The sequence below is a fragment of the Cydia pomonella genome, chromosome 9, assembly GCF_033807575.1.
Source record: "Cydia pomonella isolate Wapato2018A chromosome 9, ilCydPomo1, whole genome shotgun sequence".
Lineage (NCBI taxonomy): Eukaryota > Metazoa > Arthropoda > Insecta > Lepidoptera > Tortricidae > Cydia > Cydia pomonella.
This window is the reverse complement of record NC_084711.1, coordinates 19097945-19118093: the sequence shown is the minus strand read 5'-3', so window position 1 is coordinate 19118093 and position 20149 is coordinate 19097945. Positions and strand designations below refer to the sequence as shown.

The window sequence follows — 20149 nt, the reverse complement described above, 5'->3', positions numbered from 1 at the left end:
GCCAAAAGTATAAAAAAATACAATGCGTAAAAAGTGATGTCTCTTTTACAATTGTAAGTTTTCGTATATAATGAATATAATGTGATTTATAATTGTCAATAGGTTTTGTCTTAATTTTGACTCTAAATTTGTCTAGAAATCTTATTGAGCCCCTGCTCTGAAAGCGTACGTAAAAGAGTTAACAAATTACTTTAAAAAAAATAGTGTTTGTACACAAAAATGTCATGAAACTGATTTGTTATAAATTCTAATGACCATGACATGAATAACACATCTAAAACGGTCACCGTTTGCAACATGTGGGTCTACCATAAGAGTACAGTAAGTAAAAAATAAACAACCAAAAATACCTTCCCCTCCCCCACTTGGAAAATCACGAGTAAATCACTCGCATCGATTTATTTAAATCTACATTCTTTATAATTTATCTCTCACATTGATTTTTAACTTCAATTGCGTTGTAAGCAATTGTTCCCTCAAAGTTGCGCCACGGGCATAGGCGAAAACTTTTAACGCATTTCTATCAATGTAATTTACACCTTAAATTCGGCAAGTTAAGGTTCACTTTTGTTAATTAAAGTAATGCATTCCTGAGCATGTTGCGCACGCGATTGTTCCTGTTTTACGTATTGAGTACTGATCACATTTTGGACTCATGATGACCAGTATAATTGTGACCTCATGATTCATCAGAAGGCATCGAAAACCGTTATATGTCTCTATCGCTCCTGCATATTCGAGAGACAGGGAGGTAGATAACTTTTTAAGATTTTTCGATATTGGCGCTAGGCCCTGTGAATTATAAGTAACCGGAGATCACAGTGAGGGCCTTTATCTATGATCCGCTAAGTTGTTTGCATCGTTTGACAGAACATTTTAAGAAATTGCAGTTATCAATGTCATATTTAGCGTCGGTCTGTAAATCTGCCGCAAATTTCTATAATCCAAATTCGTGTATTTCCATATCATTCCAATATGGTAACAGTTATGGAGAGAGATCTTCAATTTTCAATAGCCGAGACGATTTTTTATTTATTTATATCACAACAAATTACTCAAAGAACTTAAAACTAACTTAAAGCAATTTGCAAATGTGCCCGCGCCGCTACGTCGCCCGCGGGTCGCGTGCGTGCGGCGTCCGTGTCCGTATGTCAACGCACCTGTTCTACCCACTCCACCTCATGTGGTTGGACAAGGGATGTGTGGTTCAGGGTTGTGTTGATGGAGACGATGAGTGGGTTGCGTCGTGAACATCGTGGCATTACGAGCAATTTGCAAGTGCGCCCGCGCCGCTGCGTCGCCCGCGGGTCGCGTGCGCCGTCCGTATGTCAACGCACCTGATCTACCCACTGGCTAACGTGTGGTTGGAAGGTTGTGTGGTTAACTTAAAGCACACGATTAACCAGGTCATTAACCTTATCCTTAAACTAATATAGGAATGTTAAAGAGTGCAAACTGTAATTTCGTCGTAACATTACAATTTTTTTTTTGTTTGGGTTAAAATCCATTTCGCTGTCTTCTATCAAATATAAAAGTCGAGTACTGTAGATTATATTTTACATGAGAAGAATATAGAATATAATTTCATCTCATACAAAAATCTCCAGTCAGTCACATTTTTTTGAGGACAAAAAACAAGACTATGAAAATAATTTTGACAACCGTTTGACAAAACATATATCTATTCGCTTAATTATAAGTACGAGCTTCATCTATTTTTAACGTAAGATCGAAAATAAAGGAAAAGCAATCTTTAACACAACGTCAAAACAAAACCTACACACGAAACTAATACCATTACTACTAATACTACTATGGACATAATTGGCTGACCATTCTTAACCATTACTCCATCGACATAAAGTCTACTATAAGCCGATTATGTCGACTGTTCTTTCTACGTGTACAACCATCTAAAAATCAATTACCCGACAGTAATAGCTACAGCCACCCACTCACAGCTAAATTTAGCTGCAGTGAAAACTTGGTATAGGTTAGTGTTGATGTCACTTTGATCTCGCCTGACTCACAAGTGGCCTTTTCCGATCCGTTCATTCTAGTTATTATGTAAATGTACGATACTGACGTATGACGGAAAATATAGTAAATATATCCGGTGCGTGATGAATGTTATCGATGTAACGTAAGTGCATAGTGCATTAGCTGTATGATATGCTGGTATGAAGTAAGTATGATATGGTCAGTTTAGGAAGGTTCCTATTAAATAAACCTATATGGGATGTACATGAAAACGACCTGCAGAGACCGACGACCGACCTGACGGTCTATGTATAATGCTAAATATTGTATAATTATTGTAATATGCCCTGTTGAAAGTGTGATAATGGTTAAATGATTTTAAGAAATTGATGATAATGATCGCAATTTGCACAATGATAAACATTGTTTGTACCTACTAAATTACAGTATTTTTATTTTACTTTTTGTGTGATTGATGTGTAATTTTTTTTGTTACTTTACACAAAACAACAAGTTTCTTTATTAGTACATCCGTATAATATTTTATAATCGAATCCCCTATTAATTGTGACCTTCTTATGTGCAATTAAATAATAAATTAAATACACTACCAGTAATAACGAGTAGAAAAACTAGATGTAAATAGAGCCTTGGCATCTCCGCGGTGTCGGGAGCGCGGCAACAGCGAATTAAAGACACGCAGCTCTCCAAACTACGCAAATAACCATTTCAATACAATCATCATACTAATAGGACCTTTGGACACACAAGAAAAACTAAGTTAAAATAAGAAAGAAATAAGTGTAAACCAATTTTATTTTAAACTTAGTAGACCAAGTGAAGTACCAAATAGTGAATTAACTAGGTTTTGTGCATATGCCTTAGATCAAAAGTTGTCAAAGCATTTTAAAACAGATCAGTAAACAGGAAAAAGCAACGAAATTTCAAATTTATTTTAACCTTGTGCATTTTAAATATAAAGCACAATACTTACTAATTTCGTATAAAATAGGAGAACAAGAATATACAGTACCACGTACATGTCCAAAAAAATTGTATACTATATCATTTTGGCGTTTGCTACGACGACTGCAATTCATGCTGACATAAATTACGGTACAGTCACGGACTTTAATTGTTCAGCCATTTAGGGTTTACTTCACATTGGACATTTCATACTGTTAGTATTAGCAACCAAATTAGCTTGAACCCTAAATTGATCAAGAATTGTGACTGTACCTACGGAAAATAAATGGTTCCCAGTAACACTCGTCTCTAGAGACCAGTAGAAAACAACTCGTATGACCGTAATAGCTATACCATCCACAGGGACTAAGTCCACTACAGACGAAGAAGGCAGTATGTTAGCACGAGTGTCCTACGGACAAAACATTTTGGACCGTGTAATAAGTCGCTACAAACTTCAAAAGTAGGTAGCGACTGTTTCCAAGTCTAGTGTTTTCATGTACAGGCTACATTATAGTTCATTATACACGCTTCAAACATAATATTACATCACTATAGTAAAGCTATTATTATGTTGCTTCCTTTCCATTTTTACACGCTTTCCACGGTAGGGTCATTCTTGCATTATTCAAATGCAGTTGTCATTGATGCTTCTGCTTCCCTTCGTTGCATTTGGAGCACACTAATAATACGTATAAGCATTGTATAATGAAACATTAATTTACATGATGATAGAATTATGTAATTGTAACAATAAATTCATTTACGATTGTATTTCTGGGTCAAAATTAACTATTTTCGTTTTTTTTTGTTTCTGACCACTCTGCCACGCTTGTATTTGTAATAAAAATAGTCGAGTCCTATTGCTTGTTTTTCTAGCTGTAGATTATAATTAAAATGAGAAATATTAAAAAATAAATTTCATCTCATACAAAAAGCTACACTCTAGCTCTAGCAGTCACATTTTATGGGTACAAAAAAAACACGAAAATAATTTTGATTGTTTCACAAGTTTGTTGTGTCCAGATCGTTATGCTTGAAGAAGGTTAAAAATTATCACAAACTCACAAATTGTTGATGTACGGTCACGTCTGAAAATATTGATACGGACAAAGTGCCAAAAATATGTGTACACTACCTTAATATATGGGCTATAGGCTCGTGTATACATATTTTTGGCACTGTTTTCGTATCGATATTTTCGGACGTGACTGTACAGTAGGGTTCAAAAGTGCATGGACAAGTTATGAATGAAATAATTCATAAATTGTTCATGCAAATTTGAACCTGATGGTACCTCCATTCCGCATTTATATAGCTTGTTGGCGAGAATGACATCGTGACACGCGTTAATGACACTTCATCCCAAGTGTCATTAGAAAAATCGATTATATTATTATTCCTCTCATAAAAACAAACGATGCTATTGTTATAAACAATATGTAATAGTTGCTGTTTGATGTCATCCATTGACTGATGAGGACACTCTACAGGACAACTAAAACACGTCTGTCCGTAGCACGTGGGCTCGGTGACCTAAATACGAACCCACATCGTCCATTCAGTAAGGGTAACTAATGTTGAAACGCGAAAGATCATATGTGGCATAAAAATTCTGATATCTCTTTCTTTTGAAAATACTGGTGTGTTAAAAGACATTCTTCAAAGCATGTATGCAGATAGATCCATGGATAAAAGATAATGTGCTTTCAAAGGCCACATTCAGGTCAACGAAATCCAATTTCCAGTATTTTTAGATTTGATCGATAAAGCTCATCTATTGTGTCAGTGACAGTAGGCGGGTTTGTTTGTAGTGACAGTTTTGGAATAGAAAATGTTACGATATTAATAAGCATGGGAGCCTTGATGTTGTCACGCAAGGTTGATTTGTATATAAAAATGATATTGTATGAATAACGTTCTTAATGTTCACTACACGCATTAACCTCTCGTCTGTGTATGATGAGTGATAAGGATTCTGCGGTTGTAGCATGGCCACATTTTTATCGCCTGGCACCATGCCTGTCACGTTCTAACAAGTAAGTGCGAAAGTGACAGGCATAGTGACAGTAACAGGCGCTAAAAATCCTTACATGCTATCGCCGCTGGCCGAATTTTTAGTCATCTTTATGCATTTTTTTCTAAAACGATGTTAACTGCTCTATTTGGCGGGACCGAGTTTTTACCTCACCATTTTTGACCACCAACACATACGAAAGGTTATATCTACGTTTGCATGGGATGTGTTGTTAGATATAATATAACTAGTCGTTATATTTGGTGTTACCAATGCAGCAACCAATACATTGATCATATTAGCAATAAATTAATTATAGAATTAACAATGAGTTTGACATCTACATGGACATCAGATAAGCTTAAAGGGTGCTAAAGATTATCCATGTGTGAATGCCACAAGGCCCGGTCATACGAATGAAAAATGCTATATTAGCCACAGAAATTCTAAACTATAGCGTAGTAAATAAGGTTCATTTCGTTTTGTTTGCAGACTGGACGTAACAAAACAAATGCAGCTTTGTTCAAATTGAATATGGTTTAAATTTCACCGAACTGAATAAGTACTGTAGCTAGGACCGTGAGCCTTATGAGTCTAGAGCAGGTTTGGAAATTACTGACCACATTAACTGTCATATTTAGTGTCCAAGGTAATCATTTACGTTTAGTAAAACAGTTTTATTTCAAGGTTACTTCCGGCCTAATCGTTTTTACAATATAATGTGGATGTTGCTAGGTGTTAAGTGTTAACACTTTTCAGTTACGTAAAAAGACGTAACTTCCATTTGGATGTATTCGTTTTAGACAATTTGTTTATTGTGAAAATTGTACAATTTACCGCATAGCGTGTGACTAATTTACCGAAGTGTGTGATTATTTATGCATTTGAAAAGTGGACAATATCAATTAGCATTAAAATAAATGCGAAACAGAACGACAGACGTGCGAAAATCGTCGGCCTGGAAACATTTACTCGTATTTCCATGAAACAATTACAATCACGGTTTGTCAAATGTAACAACTGTCATTATTTGGCTTTGAAAAACAAAATCGTGAACTTTATAGGTATCATTACCATAGTTGAGGTCGTGCACATAAAATGTAATGATAGCGGGGTTTTGAAATTAGCCCCCTACCCTACACATAGTGTTGTGTTCCTGCCGGTAAGTAAGGTTGCCAGAGCTCAACGAGGGTACGGAATGTTAGGGTCTAGAGTTGCAGGCGTACATAGGCTACGGAGACTGCTTAACATCAGGCGGACTGTATGCTTGTTTGCCACCGACGTATTATAAAAAAAATTAGGCGACCTTTCCTCCGAAGCGGAGCTGAGTGGAGACGTGCAAAAATCAACCAATAGCATTGTTTGTCTACTCCGCTCCGCTGGATTACAACCTCCGCTAATATCTGCTTCGTGTGGTTATGTGTTAAATATCAAACAGTGTCGACATCTACTCGAGTATACGCCAAAGGTATATCGATATCGCCATCTATTCGAGCATAAATTTTCTTGATTTTTCGAGGTACGTTTTTTTCTTAATACTTTATTTATCTTATACACTTCATAGATCTTTGGTCATCGTTCATTGACTACCCTTTTTTGCAATTGATACTCTTCCAGTGTGTATGTGAGTGTGTAATAATTATTTCACCTCAACTCTGCCGAAAATCTATATCGATTATGGGGTGGCCAACAGGTCGATCGCGACTGTTAGTCCAGTCGATCGTGGCAAGTCAAAAAATATAAATACGTAGACCAGTTTCATTTAAGGTTTCAAGACGTATGTAATTGGTAGATCGCACAGGGTTTCGTTAGTAAACAGGAGATCTTGGGTCTAATCAAGTTGGCCACCCCTGGATTAAATGAATATAGATAAAGTCTGTCGTGAGTCGCTCGTCGACGGAGTTTAGCTTAAAGCTATCTTTGCACAGACTTGAACAAAGTAAGGCAGTGTCATTATTAACGACATACTTTCATGATAATTTGACATTAATCATGAAATTCCCGTACTTTGTCATTGGAAATGTCACGCAGAGCTTTAAGATTCTGTAAACTGTATAGGTAGATGTAGATAGATCTTCCTGTCTTTTAATTAAACAAAACGAATAAAGGGTCACTGTGTTGTACAATACAATTACTATCGGCCTTTAAGATATGTCAAAAATTAGCTAAAGATACGATATGGATCTGATATGTCAGTGTCAAAGGTAACGTTTTTGTTTGAAGAAACGTCACTTTTCTATCTTCAGCAAATTTTTGACGTATCTTAAAGTTCGAATCGGGCTGTATGTTATCTCTTGTAATTGATACAAGAAAGAAAAACAAAGCCACTTACCAGTCCTTCGTATGCAACAGCTGTCACCTTGTAGTGACAATATTTATGTTACGAATTAACTAACACTGAGTGAATCACATTGCGTTACGCACGAATGACCTCAAGTGTATTTCGATATTTTCGATTTGTAAGGTACAGAAACGATACGATACTAGTTTATGGTTTTGTAAGGTAACTTCTGTTGTTGTCTGATTTTTTCTCTATCTTATCATGATTACGTTTCTGACGGTCAAGTCATACGGGAAGAGACTATTATAGCTCTTGGGTTAGCGAGAATATTAAATTATCGACCACGATGCGAAATTCATACAATTATTGACCTTATTTAATCGCAGATGTACGCAGGTAAGTCATATATAGCAATCTGCACTCGACTGTAGGTACAAGGTATAGTCAAGAACAATGGAAATGGAAACAGTGCGTAATTTTCGGACACCTCTTTTATACAAAGTATAGATGCTTTTATTGCGCTAATTGTGAATGGTAAATTCATTTATTTTTAACTCTTTTCGGATATAGCAACTTACAGTTGGTTATTGTATATGTACAAATAAATAAATCTTCAAAAAAAAAATGCTAGTACCTAAAATTTTTTACTTGAAAACTTATTCCGCCATACAATAGGTTTCGTTGTTATAATACCTTAGTCAGTTAATTGCATATATGACTCATTTTGATCAAACCACCACCATCAGAGTGGTCTATGCTATCATCTTCTATTTCTATTTCAGTGACGTAAATTAAACAATCATTTTAATTGATATTTCAAGTCTGAGTCAAGTCTAACTTTATTTTTAATTGGTAACATGCGTGGTTACATGTCTACATTGTCTAGACACGACTACCTTGTTGAGATAAGAAAATAAATATTTGATATTCTCGTGCCTTACAAACAATATTCGATTTCAGCAAAAAATATAAGCTCGTTTGCCGAATTATACTTAAGTCATGCGTAAAAGAAAGACAAAACAACAGTAAACCATATTGAAATTTTCATTGCAACTGCACTTAAAGGGAAACATTACCAGTAACTACTCGATGAACACAAGTAGAGAGAAATCAGAGAAAATTCCTCCTGCAGTGGGTGCACTTTCCTAACTACATACATTTTTTTACACAAAAGATAGAATTTGCTGCTTGTATTTTCGGAGTACATTGTTACACTTGCCCTGTAGTTGCAATTGCCCCAACTGAACTTTCTAATGATATTCATTACCATCCCCGGAACAATGACAACAATATTAATTAAACTACGCTTCGCCATAGCAAGCCATAGCTTGTCCTACATGACGCAGACAATATTGAATACCACACGCACTAACGAGACCCAACGAACTGTGCATCCTTTTTAAGGCTCACTTAGTCACTATTCCATTTAACCCACACATAATGCAACCTATAGTAATAAAGTACTAATACAAATAAGGCAAACATAAATGGATGTAATTTAGGATATGAACCTTGAGAAGTAAACTTTCAAACTTCAACTTTCTGATTAAAACAAAGAGTCGTAATTTCTTCGCGAATTTTCAGGGATTTCGATCTGGTTGAAATATATTTAACATCTACTCGTAATCGACGAATTACGTTGTTCTCTGACCTGAATGTCTATATTTATTTTGACAGAAAGACAACAAAAGACTCGACATTTATTCACGCTGCGCTCGTCAAATGTTTGTTTTTATCATGATAATTTCTGTGAAAAATCTATTCTGATATCGAAACCCGTAGAAACAAAAGGCAGTTGTATTGATAAATCTTTTTGTGATCGGTATTAAGTAGGAACCAACACGTGTGGAGCATCAGTATTCTGACATCGAACAATCTTAGAACCAATATGGATGAATTGATAAATATTGATTACCTACTCCTTGATTTATAGTTTTGTAACTAAATCACGTTTAACTGTTTAATTTAAATTAATGTTTAGTACCAAGAGGGTTTAAATAATAAATAACAGCTGGTGGTCTATTTGTATAACTTTAAATGCTATTTTAGAAAATTAATTAGCTTGAACTGGGGCTGTTTAGTAAGTAGGTATAATTTGCAACGTGAGGCTTTATTTCATCTTTTATTCCGTTACCTACATACAAACTTAATTTATTATTCACCAATATTTAGTAAAGAAAATTTTGTGACTAACCGAAACACGGAACCTTTAATAAGTGACTTGTTTTATGTACCTATATAGAATATACCTAACGATACAGTTAAATATTCTTATTAAAAGCTTTTTATAACTTCACCTTCTCGACTTTAAATACAAAACCATATGAGTTTTAAACAAAAGGGTTTTAGCTAGTAGAGATAAACTATAAGCATATTAACCATAACATTGCGAGACGGTCGATCGCGTAGCAGGAATGATTCACGGTCAATTGCACATGCCATAGGAACACCCCTGAGCCTTCATAGACTACAAAAAGTACATGTATAACATGGCGTTTTATAATAATATATGGTAGTAAATGATTGGAAAAGTTATCATCAAACTACAAAGTCCAAAACAACTGTTTTCAGTAAGGGATAAGATAAAGGCGTAAGTGTGTAGGATGTAATTGTTTTCATTTGTGAGGTACTAACATATTCTATGGACTATTTCTGATGCAAATAAATTGAATTTGATTATTTATAAATGAAGTCCAACATAAATAAGTCGTAAAGAAAAACAACAGGCGTCAACTAATGGTAATTAATGTGCAACTACATAAGTATGTCTACCCAAAGGTTGTCTGGAAGATATCGCTCATTAGCGATAAGACCGCTTGTTGTCTGCCTCTATCGTTAATCAATTGTCTTTCTTTAAACTGTAGATATCTTTTGCTGAAGTGTGCCACTAAAGAGTATTTAATTTTTCTATCTATCCTATCGATATGATTCAATACAAAATACAAGTGTCACAAATCTCACCTGTTGTTAACGTTTCAACCTGTTTGGTATAACGCCGCATTGAAGCTACAACCGGCGCGGTTTCTATGTTTAAAACGACGAATTCGAATATATGTCATAAACATTTTACTATTGTTATCAATTCTTGTAAAATAACACATTCAAATTAATTTTACTTCATAATTACAATATCTACGACAGTCAAGATTAGTTCACCTGGTTAGTTGGTGAACACCTGTCTCACTAGTTTTAACTTCAAAAGTGATCAATCAAACCCAATCGAAGGGACTGCCCAAGCGGTGAAACGATTGTGTGTAAAACTATTATTAGTCAAACAGGAACGTTTAGGACATATGTCATTAAGATTTAAACTTATGACACGTTGTTGCTACATAATTAGAGACCGACCACGCTAAGTTTGCACCAATTTGGCACTCTTGGCAAGTTGGCAGTAACAATGAATGGCCGCGCCGTACAGTCAGAATCCAGTATGTAGATAATGGCGGCCAAAATCTTTATTTGCATGGTGACAAAGGCATGTAGGTTACGATATATTTAGCAACTTTGGCCGTGCGCCGTACTGCTATATGATGCTGACTAAGGGTACTTCAAGTAAAACTTGGCAGACACCTTAGCGTGGTCGGATTCTATAAATACTTATACTCAACTTATAGGCTCAACTATTTCTTCATTATATTTTAAAAATAAAATTCGATAAACTAAAATGCCAAGACGGTAACCGCAGCCGCGTCCAGCGTAGCATATGTCTTATGAAAAGTGGTTTTACTGTCCATAATAAAGTTAAAAGGATATAAAACGGAGATGCGACGATAAGATGCCTAAGAGTTTTAACGGCGATGGCATCGCCGTGGACGATAAACCTTCACAATGGCTATCAGAATCTGTTAATTGAAATGATGTTAATAAAATTATTCAGGTAATTAAGATTAATTGCGTTTCTTGTAAGGAACAAATGTATGCATTTGTATAAGTCATGAATATTACAAGTTAAGAGAAGATCATTGCACCGCAGGGTTTTATGGATAAAACCGCTCTGAGCTAACATTGAATCACTAAGTAATACAAATACAATTAAAGTGGATGAGGTGTCTCATGGTTCATGGACTTCATTACACAATTTTTAACTAAGAAAACAGAACTTAAGTTTGGGGACAGCCAAGCCAAAAAATAGATAATGTTATATTATTCTCAAAAGTAGCCCTGTTTACGGTAAAGATCGGTTGCCCAAGTACCTACTCCGAGGACATCATTGTCCGGAGGCCCGGACCAATAAAGCCATTTCACTTTCACCGCGGACAAAGGAGGGTGCCTATTCAACCAGTCGGTAACGTTACTTTTATTGCTGACCATTATGGGTAGAAAGGGTCCGGAGACATTGCTTAGTCAGCCACGCGTATTACTAATTGGTATATTTGTTAATGTTAAACAAACATCTATTCTTCAAATTAATAAGGATATTAACGATTCAAAAACAACACAAATCAATCGTTAACTAAACGAACTCAAAACTGTCTAAAAGAATTAGTTATCACACAAGATAAAATCAGTAGTGCTCTAAAATATGTTTCAACTCAAATCAGGAGCAAAAGGAGTCTCGCTACCTGGCCAGCACCGTACTGCGGTCCCGTTATTGAAAAAAAAAACTAGCTACACGCCAAAGGGTACATGTATCCACAATCTGACCTATAAGGATGGAAAAAACGCATGAAATTATAACAGCTGCGATTTGACGCGTCGTGTATTGTGTTGTATGACAGACCGTCGTTTAGAAAGCGGATAATTGGAGGAAATGAGCTCTTATCCTCGTTTAACGGGAACATGAGAGCTACAAATTGAATATATTGTTTTTTAAACCACCTGTCGATTATTGGAGCGGAGGCTTCGTCGAATGTGTTTAGAGCCGTAAAGAGACAAGGATCGGTCTCGTACAAATCACAATGTCATACATGTCAATGTATATACGTAGCTGTAGTACTGTACACTTGTTTAGACGTTTTCATGTAATAATTACGACCAATGCTACGGTTTCGAGACAGCATGTATGTGGTTTATATTAATACAAGCAGAAGTCCAATCAGATGCACCTTATCAGACTCAAACTAGTATTACAACAAGCTTTCATGAAACGAGCATTAGGCAAACTTTTGTCAGCTAATTTTTTAAATACCTACCTACCTATAACCAAACAAGAATAACATTTATTTCAAAATTAGTCCCAACAGTTCAGAATCTTCTACCTATGTAGTCTTTTTCGAGTTAGATATTCGAAATAAAGATACAAATGTGAAAAAAATATACTTAAGAATAAGACGCCAGTAAGGATTGTGTACAACAATACAAGATTCCTCAATAATTACACCACATGCGATCCAAATGCTCTCATTATTGGCATTGAAGGAACACACCTGCGCGCACGCAGATACGTATTGCTATTCTTACCCCTTATTCCGATTCGTCACTGACAAACCCAATATAAATGTGAACCAACATTTATACGTCAGTTATATATATTATAGGATTTTTATTTGTGTTTTTTATAATATGTAGTTTATTATGTTTTTCAATTGTTTCGAGTAGTTCCAAATTTAAATTATCTTACTTTTCTTCTTGCAGCTTTTTTACATCTCTGTTTAGCCCTGTGGTTGACTGTTAGAGAATGCTATTAGGCATTCAATCCGCTATTTGTTAAAAAATTATATTTTGTGCAATAATTAAATAAAATCTTTATATCAGTCGGTAACCGGTAGACGTTATTACGGACTTAATTACTAACATGTTTCAAAAATGAGTCTCCATTTTTTCAATAATTTTAAGATGCATTTTGGTGCATGGTGTGAAAACATTTAATTTAACTACAGTCAGTAGTGTCAATACGGACCTTGGGGTCCAAATTATACTGGTTTGGTAGAGATACATCGGTAAGCAAAAGTAATAGCGAATCGATATACAAAAGGTACGCATTTTGGCATCGCCGTGGGAAATGTGCGATTAAATCCATTCAAAGCTTTTTTTGAAGATTTAGTGGCATGTAAGATTTGCGTGTTTGCAAGGTTTGCTTTTGAGCTGTCTAACTGTACTTTTCTGGTTGGGGACCTGTTCTTAATATTATTATTAACTGTTCATAATAAAATACTCACGAATTAATATTCAAAACAAAACCCTGGTTTTATCGAATATAAACTGTCGTGAGACATACTAACATTAAACTAATACGCATAAAAACGGTAGTACGCGAAGCACGGCCGTCGTGAACGCTGCTCGCAATGTTAGCGCTTGAGAAAGGAGACCTAGGCTCTCCGAAACAGTTCGCGCGAGTGTTTAAAACACGTGAGTGTAAACCGTAAAATTATTTTAACCCTGGTTTAAGTTTACAGTCAAATAAAAATATTGTTTTCCGTGTTGTGGAAATTCCTGTGGTTAGTGGTTTCATGAATATACATAAAAATAGGTAAAAATTATTGTGAGGTAATGATTGCGTATATTTTACATACCTATATCCGCAAGCAAAGATAAATATCAAATGAGAGCTTAGATTTCCTAATAAAAATATTATAGTGAAACTCTATATTTTTGTAAACACATAAAATTTTAACGACTATTTAATAGTATGTTAACAAATAGCAATAAAAATTAGCAGTATTTTAATATGTATAGGTACCTTTATGTAACCGCAAGTATCTTTGCAAAATATTATAAAAAAAATAGCAAAGTCAAGTATCTAACACGTGCATAATAAATCAAATGGATATTTCATACATTTGTATGCTTTTCAAGTTCTTAAGTTAAGAGGTAAGTATAATACAATCCTGTTCAGATTAGCTAAGCAGTTGTTTTTCACGTCAACAAGTACAAGTAGGTACTTCTTAACACTAAAGTGGCAAAAAATTTCCAACCAGTATATTTTTGAGGTCCTTTTAAAGCATACGTTGTCATAATCACTACCAGCAATAGAGCACTTATCGATTGGCCAGATCGGGGTCGGTGGGTTTATCTGAACTCTGGCTACATTCGGGTTAGCAGGGTAACACCATAGCAATTATGGCCACTCGTTAACCTAGTGTCACTGATACTGCGTGTATTTTTGATATGAAAACATTTAGAAGTCCTAATGAACATACTTTTAGTAGTAGTAGTAGTAGTAACCAGTGTTAGTCAGGCGTACGATAATTTGCCATGCACGATAATTTGGACTCCCGTACGATGTACAGTCAAATAATTTAATTTCCGTACCATTTCGTACCTTATCACAGTGGCAATTAATATGAAAATCGCTACAAACCCCATACTATTGTCACTGTGACAAGGTACGAAATGGTACTGAAATTAAATTCCTTGACCGTACGTTCCAAAGAGCATTATCGAACGCAAAAGTACGATAATTTCAGCCATTGGACAATGCCACCCAAAAAGTCTAGTATTTGAAGCAAAATATGACACTTTCCCTGAGAAATAGGTTACAATTTGCACCTTTTGGATTTTCGGTTCAAAATTTGTGTATTTTTGTAATAGTTTTATACTTAATTTAAAATCGATTTTAGCGCAATTTAAACGAAATTTCCGTTTTCTCTGATTATACATTAGACATGTAAGTTTATTTTGTAATAAATGTGCATTTTTGATAGGCGTACGATATTTTTTTCACCTTTACGATTATTTTGACACCCAAATACGATAATTCTCTTCCACTCGCCTGGCAGCACAGAGTAAAACACTATTGTACAAAACCAGTACATAACACTGAGAGAATACAATAAATGTGTATAAAGGCCAACTTATCTCCTCATCACCCTTACTTTTCACTACACCTTATAAAACAAAGTCCCCCGCCGCGTCTGTCTGTTTATATTTTGAACGGATTTTCATGCGGTTTTCAGCTGTCAATAGAGTAATTCTTGACGTAGGTTTAGGTGTATAATTTAATAAGGTTTCGTGTAACTCGTACGAAGCCGGGGCGGGTCGTTAGTATATTCATATATATGACTTTTCTTTCATAAATTATTCAAGTATCACTAAATACTTATTATTCAAAAAGTTACTCTTATTTACTGAATAGACACTTCCCTCCCTAGAATTTTAGTTTAAGAATAGAAGTTTTTCGTTAGATTTCTTAACAATTACACAGCTTAATCAGTGAAATTGTAACCATAAAATAGCATTACTGGATCGCAATATTCGTAAACGCATATGTGGTTTTCCAAGAAGGCCGGGTCTTTATGCTCCATGTGAATAAGGACCCATCCCTCACCATGTTACTCATGGGAAATTACATCAGTTATACTCGTAAGCTTCTTCGCTCGATTAGATAACTTTGTATCATAATGTCATTGTTTACACGACCAGTTTTAGCCGCAACGATTTGAGCGATATTTAGCTCAAGGCTCTGTTTTCGGAGCAAGAAAGGAGCGTGCGTGCGGCGCGCGTATGATGCGTATGGCTGCATGCGTCATGCGGGATGATTGGACGGTTAAACAATATGGTGCGCGTACGCATCAACGACCGTTGGTTTACGTAAATAATAACCAGAGTCCTACTGTTATGACTTAGTTGGCCGAGCGTTAGCGAAGGGCTCCATTTCAGCTTAGGCAAAAATGCTTTCGTATAACCGGATAGGGCGTATTTCTCAATAGATTTTCGTGAAATTTTGTGAGCAGGTTCGGCATTTTGATATAATTTTTCTATCGTATAGTTTTTTGAAAAAAAAAAAAAAAAAATGGCGGAAATAAGTATAAAAAAAGAGCATTGTGAATTTGCAGTGGTAATGACTTAATGAAAAGTATTTTTAAGATTCACATTCTTAAGCTTATCGCGAGCTCTACAGCTCGCAGAGCTACTATTATAGAAAATTTGTTCACCTGACAGTACTAAGCAGATTTTAATCTGTTTTGTTAGACTAGTACGACTCGATGTAAAATTGATCGAGTCAATATGGCCTACTGTTTCGAGCTAACTGAGTCGGTTAGTAAGAAGTTATTATAAATAAATAAAAGGCTTTTATTTTAGGCAGTCAGTACCCATAGTGCATACAAAGTTATTATTACTAAATTAAAACCAAAACTTATTAAAACTAAAAATTATAGTAAGCTACGGACTGGTTGAAAACTTTGTATATCATAAGAATTAATGCCTTGCTGTTTTGTAGCTATAAATTACGTGTTTATTAAACAAACTTGATATTCACGTGATTATTTGCTCCTCCAACTTCCTGCCCCACATGGCGACCCTGCCTCGTGAGGTGTCGGGTTCGCGCACCGCCGCGGTTGCGCTCAGGCTGCTCTAAGCTGATTACAAGCTAACATGGTCATTTACACTATAAATTCTATTGAATACATGGAGCATACATGGAGCATAAGGACCCTTCTCTGGTAGAAAACTACATTTGTTTTGAGGAGTTCCCGTATTTAGGCGCAATTGTACATGCTGTCTTCACAGAGTAACTAGGTACTGATGTACCGTCGGAAATTTTCCTAAATTGCGAAGTGTCCACATGAAAATATTTTAGAAAAAAACATTTCATAGTCTGAAATCGAAATTATCCAATTCCAAATTATCCTGAAACTTCCGAGACCTTTGCGAGCTTTTCAAAAACTTTCCGCACTTTAATAATTGCACATCTGTATAGTTCATGTCATCCACGATGACGCGCAGATTTGCAATATCTAACCTTTAATAACATGCGTCGTCGTGTATGACACGATCTATACAATATTTATATTACGTACACTTCTCTTAATTTGTCTTAAATGGTTAATTTAATAGGTGTCGCCCGAAACCAATAATTTATAAGTTTTATTAAGAAGCGGATGCAAGTTTCTATTAGCTTCTACTATAATTTCTAAGGATTATAACTAAAATTCCCTTCCACGAAGCTTTACCAAAACAAACATTAGGATTTCAGAGGATGTCGTCTGTCAACGCTAGGACAAAACGAGTGCATAGAGTATTTTATAGAAGTATAATGTCATGATAAAACATATTATCCTAATTTGAACTTTAAATGATCCAGCTTAAGGTGCCTTTTGCGACGTATGACATATGTGAGTTATAAAGGAAATTGCGAAAGTGTCCATCATAAACTACCAGTTTAGCTTTTCCGGTGTGAATCATACATAACACGAGCACTACCATACGGTTTAATTAACTATTAATTACTCTTACAATGAAATGTATACAACCGAATGCATTAATATAGTCGGGGGTCAGCAAACTGAAGAAGAAGAGAGAAAGAAGAGAGTGGAAACCAGTAGTTTCAAGAATCTCATAGAACCACAAATTTTTATTGCATGCAGTGTTGCTAGATGGTCACAAGCCATATTTTTCGAGACTTTTGGCCCTACGCTGTGACATGTACGACAAGGTTCGTGACTTATGATTTGGCCGCACTTGGCCGGTTTTCGTCTTATTTTATAATGCATGGATAAAAATGTAATTTTCCGCAAACAACACGCAACTTCCGACTCAAGAGCCCTGGCAATACTAGTTGGGAGTTGTTAATAATTTGGCTTACTTGCAGCATTGTACCTTCGCATGTGTTAGTAGCAGTTTTCCAACCCCTAGTAAACTAAATAACTAACTAACTGCTTTGGCTCAGCGATCTAGTGTTGAGTTGCTCACTCGTGAGGCACCTCATTTGTACCACTCACTTTGTTAAATTGTCGCAGAACTTCACACCGCATAAATGTCATACATCACTCCTCAATTAATTTTACTCATTTACTCGCGCGCATCACACACAGCTCTTACCACTCAAACACTTCAAATTAAAAAAAAAAACTCTCAGCCTTTCAAACTCACTCGCGTTCCTCACAACTCGCAAGAGAGTCGCGAGGCGCTCGGTGCTCGCCGACATTCAAATGAAGAAATGAGTCATTGACGTCATCGTATTCATCGCTCATACTATCAACTGCCCAACTACAAACCTTATTGCAAGGACAAAAGGTCCACCGAGAAATGCGTTGTGTTTATACCATTCACTCGCCTCACTGTGACATCCCCTCAAAAATCCTTTCAAAATGAAACAATGAATTGGATTTACCGAAAGAGGGAGTGAGACAGACACGCGCCGTGCTTCAATAACACCTCATCGAAAATACGTTAAAAATGAAACACGAAAGAAAACAAGCGTAAGCGTCCGCAAGCTTACATACATATTACGCCATTTTGATCCTAGCATTGCTAAGTTACTTGTCAAAAGCGAAAAATCTAAGTCATCAAAGAACCTACCGAAGAAAGTTTTTTTTCTCTGTCGCACTTGTAATTTCATACGTAAGTGCGACAGCGAAGCAAAACTTCGTGGTTCGCGGTAGGCCTCCATATTTGTTAGCTATTATTGTACTAACGCGCATACCAGTATAACCTGACCTCAAGACTCATATTGCTGGTGTCATGTATAATCTGAATCAATAAGACTGGACAGTGAAATGGTTACTTGATAAGCGATTGAAATGCCAACCAAGTCTCACTGGGCATTTACGAAGCTTGCTTAAAAACAGTTATCGTTTAAGAGACCAAAATATTATTTAAATTATTGAAATATAATATAGTGGCGTACACAAAATATGATAATTTACATTAGTTTATTAATAAAAAAAGTAAATATAATTTGTATAGGTGAAATAAACATGTACATTTTAACGATTTGAATTTGTAATACTTTTTGTTAACGTGCTTCGTAAACTATTTCGATCATTTATGATTTTGACATATTTATAATACGAGAAACTCGAAAAAGTTGTTCGTAATCTTTAGTTGTGTTTTATAAATAGTGATCAGTGACCATTCTTATAATTTTGCCAAAATAACAATATATTAACATTGTTTTCGCGATAAAATATACCTGTGGGTCTTTCGTTGTGTCTTTTGCATACAAAAATCAAGTGTATATTACACGCCGGTGGCATTACCGCGCGAACGTTATTGAGGCTTTCGTTTGTTATCATATTACAATGATATTATTACTGATAAATGATGAGGTGGTAAGTTAGTAATTTCTATATAATAATGGTACAAACAATATTGGATTTGTTCTCCTTAGTTTGTTAATTGTTTGTTTGGTAGTTTATGGTTAGTATTTATTTCAATATATGAATGTTAAACTTAAAATGATATCAAGTAGCAAAAATTTATACTGAACAATCTAACAATAAAAATAATAAACTGCTAAATTAGAACAAGTTTCATAAAAGCATCAAATTAAGTTGCAATAGGATGTATGTACTTTAACTCCTTAGTTTGATTCTTAAATGTATGTCTTCTGTTGTTAAAGTTCTGTTTTAAACCTCCAGAATTGCACTCCAATTAAATATTTAAAAGGAAGTTTAGCAATGCCTAAATATGTATTTACATTAAATATGGTTTGCTGCCGTTGGAGTTGATGGAATAGTCGATGCTGCAAAACTGCTAGTACCTCTCCTCATTTGAAGTAAGACATTGTAACACCTCATTTTAGAGAATGAGGTACTCATACAAACTCATTTTAAATTGATGTCCTACCCATCACTACAGCGATCCAAAAAGAATCTTGGCCCCGAAACGAGAGAACGCCACCTGTCCCGATCCCCGAACTAAATAACTAACTTATTTAATTAAATTCACGAATAATATTAAGCCTGCTTTATTTAACACGGAGAATGCGGTACTAAAAATATCCCAAACAATTCTAAAAGCAAATTAATGCTAAACTTGGTAAACAACTCCATGACCTTTCGATAAGTTTTCCCTTCGCAAGTTTTGCAAAGGTCGCAATTAACGGTTGTAAGTCACGTGACGTGGGAGGCTGCGGGCAGGCTTCAGCGCGTGACACGTGACTGCCGAAATTGATGAAACCACTCAACATGTTTATTCACTTTGCACGTGAAAACTGCGTACTTACCTATTTGTAATGGAAATTTCAAGGGTTAGTGTTTTTAGAAACGCGGAGAAAATTTCAAATAATGTTTATCGCTGTT

At 35.5% G+C, this 20149-nt stretch overlaps 1 protein-coding gene across 12 annotated transcripts in view; it reads right to left on the bottom strand.

The window, feature by feature from the left end:
* LOC133521606 (E3 ubiquitin-protein ligase HECW2) overlaps positions 1–20149 on the bottom strand; it is a 143372-nt gene that overhangs the window by 32657 nt on the left and 90566 nt on the right. The window lies entirely within an intron of this gene.